Source organism: Octopus bimaculoides, chromosome 7 (genome assembly GCF_046866305.1).
Source record: "Octopus bimaculoides isolate indiv1 chromosome 7, ASM4686630v1, whole genome shotgun sequence".
In the NCBI taxonomy this organism is placed as follows: domain Eukaryota; kingdom Metazoa; phylum Mollusca; class Cephalopoda; order Octopoda; family Octopodidae; genus Octopus; species Octopus bimaculoides.
Window position 1 is genome coordinate 112,270,431 of NC_142934.1, and position 5,000 is coordinate 112,275,430.

The following is a 5,000-nucleotide window of genomic DNA, read 5'->3' on the forward strand; positions in this document are numbered from 1 at the left end:
CAGCAATGAGGTTCTATGAAGAAGTTGTGTTGCTGTTGATGTTAAGATAAAATATATATAACACTATGATTTTATAGATATATATAAAGTGAAAATTAAAATTAAAGGAAATTTTTAAAATAATATAAAGTAAAAGATTCGTAGATTGTATCGTAGGAGAGAGATCTGTTCTAGACAGGAAAATACTAGCTACAATTAAGGCTAGATATAAGGTTCAAATCTACGATATGATGTTTACATCAATCTCGTCCTGGGTCAGAAATGGTTTGAGCTCGTGTTCGATATGCGTACGCTATACTGGCATGTTGTCACCATGTCAGCTATTTTATTTAGAAACAATGTGTTTGTGAAGAAGATACAAAGTGTTTCCTCTCTTCATAAATAATACTGTGTTCCTTCGCACTGGCGTACGTTGTAATTTCGTTCTGTTTTGTAGGCAATTTGAATTAATGGAATATAGTCTTGAATCAGTGTATTTTCAATTGGTTCTATATTTTCTATTTGTATTGTTTGTATTCTTACAAGGTGTATTTCTATATCTGTTTAACGTAGTAATGGTTTGGACTTTATTAGAAGTAACTACGTAAGATAGTTAAGCAGCGTTGCACTAAAATGCTTTATAACGTTTATATTTTCTAGGGAAGTGTTTGTGAAATAGGGAAAAGAAAATTCTAGCAATCGGCGTAGCTATCTCCGAGTTATGGGGCAGATTATAACATATTTCTTGATTTACATCTGTTTCTATTGCAGGGTATATTCTTATTTTCTTTGATATATGTGACATGCTACGTTAATCCATTACTTCTTTTGGGTTAGCTGTAGTGCGGAGTGAAGTGATTAAAGGACCGTTCGTTAACCGAAATTCTTGTAATTCTATGAAAAATATTTTTATCAGGGTATTGGTTATAGACTTGGGTTGCTTAGAAAATTTACTAATCTTAAGTGACTTGTTAGATTTTCTATAGGGATACTAGAGGACATTATCGAGGCTTAGGGTCATGTCCATGAACTTAGCTACACAGAGATTACATTCAAAAATTACCTTAGTACCTAATTCACTAGAGAACTTGTAGTGGTCCCTCCAAATACTTTCTATTCTATTATATGAAAGCTGTTACTGCGGCAAGTCCATCATCTCTATATAGAATGTCTCCCACCAGCATTGAGAATCTGTCCTCTTTTTTGGAGGGTGTGAAGTCCAACTATGTCCGTAACTTACACCAAATCACTTGCACCCATGCTTATATCAAAGAGAGTGTTTGAGGATTTTTGAAAACCCGTCATGAATTCTTATATTTGATAACTGTTTTCTTTGCATGAAAGATAATCTTGGTTTCATGTTCTTTAATGCATATCTAATGGCATCTTTGAAAAGGAGTTATGTAATGGATGCATAAAAAGTTTCACCATCGGGCTGTATAAACTTAGAATTACCTTAATATCGTTATCTCGGAATCACTCATTATAATCATCATAATTCTAAGTTTATTATCTGACGTATTCTAATATCTTCCAAATGATTCTAAATTTTCTGATATTGTTATTTTTTAATAACCAGATATGTTTTGACAAGTTTGTGTTAAAAAAATCTTTCAAGGTTTGTCAAAATATGCTAATGATGATTGGATCTTAACTTGAAAAAACTTCGTTTAACGCGAGTAATCATTAGGAACTCTATTATTAGCTGGAAAATGCTTCGCAACTTATTTAGAAAGACAAATTATTTAGTGGGCATTTTACTGGATTAAAACAAGTGCCACCTAAGAATGTTTCCTATTAATATTTGCTATTTCCCTTTTAAAAATTTATGTATAACTGTAATTCAACATTTTCCTAGTGACGTTTGGGGGAAAATATTAAATATATACAATTTTTAGCGCTATTTGCACGCATATTCAGATCAAACGGAGCATTATACCTCTATACTAGGACCGAGCTAGCAGAATCGATAGCGAGTCGAACAAAATACTTAGAGACATTTCTTCGGGATCTTACAAATTCTGCTAAGGTCGACTTTGCCTTTTATCTTTTCGGGGTCCATAAAATAAGCACCGGTTGAGAACTGGGGTCGATGTAATTGACTCATACCTTCTCCTAAAATTTTCGCCTTATGCCGAAATTTGAAACCATTATTCATTAATGATGTCAATGTTACTGACGTTGTGCCAGAATTAGAAAGTATTATTTTTCTTTCAACTACTTTCTTCTAATAATGAAGTTTTCCACTGACGACTTCTAATTCCTGTTTAAGGGTGATCAATTTATACTCAAGAATTTCGCTTTGTCGACTCCAACATTATTGCTGCTATAATTTTTATTTACTTTTATTAGCGGGAAGTTGAGTTTTTCTGTGTGTTTGTATGTAATAATTATCACATGATTGAATGTCTTTCACAGATCAACGATGTCTTTTCTTTTTTTTTTTTTTTTTGCATGGTGACACTTTATTTTCTTTTGCTTTTGGTTACTTCTTTACTATCTCCAAAGTATTATATTGCAATCGTTGCGAGCGCATGTAAACAAGCGCAAATTTATCAAAATGAAGGGACACTATTTTATTGCAAATATTTACTCCCAATTTCGTTAATCACTTTTATCATTAAGTCAGTCACTTATCAATACTAACCAAATAAAATCTGTCATGTAGCATAATAATCTCTTCTTGGAGCATCTCACGTTTCATTTGTTTAAATTTTTCGCTCTTCCAGTTCATATCATTACTGCAGCTACCAGGGCCGGGTTAAGACCCATCGAGGCCCTAAGCACTTAGGGGAAAATAATGTTTGTTTTTGTCTACTTCCTCATTATTTATATTCGAAAAGTTTCCTCCTACTTTTTTGAATGGCAAAGTCTTTGACCAGATCCTCAAAATTAATCTTAGGTAACACATCTGCATCTATACTTAGTAGAGATAAAGGCATCCCAAATATTATTTAGCAAGTTTAAAGTGATTCCTTTTGTACCGTAAACCATTTACCATTTCTGTGATGCCCCACTCCTTCCATTAGTGCCCTAAGCACATGCTTATTTTGTTTAATGGTTATTCCAACGCTGGCTGCTACAGTCATCGACATATTTGTGTAGCCCTTCAGTTTTACTGTGAGGTAGCAAAGTTATAGACAAGGCTTTACCAAGAGAATGTTCATGCAGTGTTCTTCGTACACGGCTCCCACTTAAAGGGATAAAATCACACTTAGCGCTTTCGGGTGTGGTATGAAGAGGATTTACATTAATCTATTGTCTTCATGTGTTCCACAAATATTGTTTGGTGGCATAAACGTTTCATCGCGAAATATTTTAACACTGGCTAAACTTCATATCTCTTCTGACTCTTTTTTTTTACTCTTTTTTTTTACTCTTTTTACTTGTTTCAGTCTTTTGACTGCGGCCATGCTGGAGCACCGCCTTTAGTCGAGCAAATCGACCCAAGGACTTATTATTTGTAAGTCTAGTACTTATTCTATCGGTCTCTTTTGCCGAACCGCTAAGTTACGGGGACGTACACGCACCACCATCGGTTGTCAAGCGATGTTCGGGGGACAAACACAGACACACAAATGTATATACACACATACATATACATATATACACATATATACGACGGTCTTCTTTCAGTTTCCGTCTACCAAATCCACTCACAAGACTTTGGTGGGCCCGAGGCTATAGTATAAGACACTTGCCCAAGGTGCCACGCAGTGGGAATGAACCCGGAACCGTGTGGTCGGTAAGCAAGCTATTAACCACACAGCCACATGTCAAAAATAATTTTGGTTTCAAATTTTGGCACAAGGCCGGCAAGTTCGAGGAAGCGGGTAAGTGGATTACATCGATCCCAGTGCTCAACTGGTACTTATTTTATCGACCCCGAGAGGATGAAATGCAAAGTCGACCACGGCGGAATTTGAACTCAGAACATGAAGACAGACGCAATGCCGCTAAGCATTTCGCCCGGTGTGCTGACGATTCTGCCCGATCACTACCTTAGTCGTCAACAATATATTACTTCTGGATTTTGGGCTGAAAAATTACTGATAGGAGAGATTCTATACATCTTTTTCTACATGCACACCTTTGTAACTCCCATCCGGCAGAATAAGTACTAGGCTGACAAAGAATAAGTCCTGGGATCGATTTGTTCAACTAAAGGCGATGCTCCAGCCAATTATGTTTTCAAACAGACACCATCAGTCTCACCGCGTGGCACCTTGGGCAAGAGTCTTCTACTATAGTCTCAGGCCGACCAAAGACTTGTGAGTGGATTTGGTAGACAGAAACTGAAAGAAGCCCATCATATGTGTGTGTGTGTGTGTGTGTGTCTGTCTGTCTGTCTATTTGTGCGCGCGCGCGTGTTTGTCCCCCCCCCAACATCGCTTGACAACCGATGTTGGTGTGTTTACGTCCCCGTAACCTAGCGGTTCGGTAAAAAAAGGCCGTTAGAATAAGTACTAGGCTTACATAGAATAAGTCCTGGGGTCGATTTGTTCAACTAAAGGTGGTGCTCCAGCATGGCCGCAGTCAAATGACTGAAATGGACATCATCCATGATCTGTTTGAATGACATCATTGGCTGGTGGTTACAAGTTTTCGGTCTTGTAGTACCAGAATGGAGACACGGAGAGGATTCTATGATTTGATGTTGTGGCCTTCATCCCCATGTCAACCCTAACTGATCAGACCTATGTATTCATATCCAATATTTCATTTCTATAAGCAATAGTATCGTTTGGTGGAGGCGCAATGGCCCATTGGTTAGGGCAGCGGACTCGCGGTCATGGGGTCGCGGTTTCGATTCCCAGACCAGGTGTTGTGAGTGTTTATTGAGCGAAAACACCTAAAGCTCCACGGGGCTCCGGCAGGGGACAGTGGCGAACCCTGCTGTACTCTTTCACCACAACTTTCTCTCACTCTTACTCCCTGTTTCTGTTCTGCCTGTAATTCAAAGGGTCAGCCTTGTCACACTTTGTGTCACGCTGAATATCCCCGAGAACTACGTTAAGGGT

The 5,000-nt window shown here is 37.7% G+C and overlaps 1 protein-coding gene across 1 annotated transcript in view; it reads left to right on the forward strand.

Moving 5' to 3' along the window:
• LOC106878539 (uncharacterized) overlaps nucleotides 1-5,000 on the forward strand; it is a 197,662-nt gene that overhangs the window by 55,835 nt on the left and 136,827 nt on the right. The window lies entirely within an intron of this gene.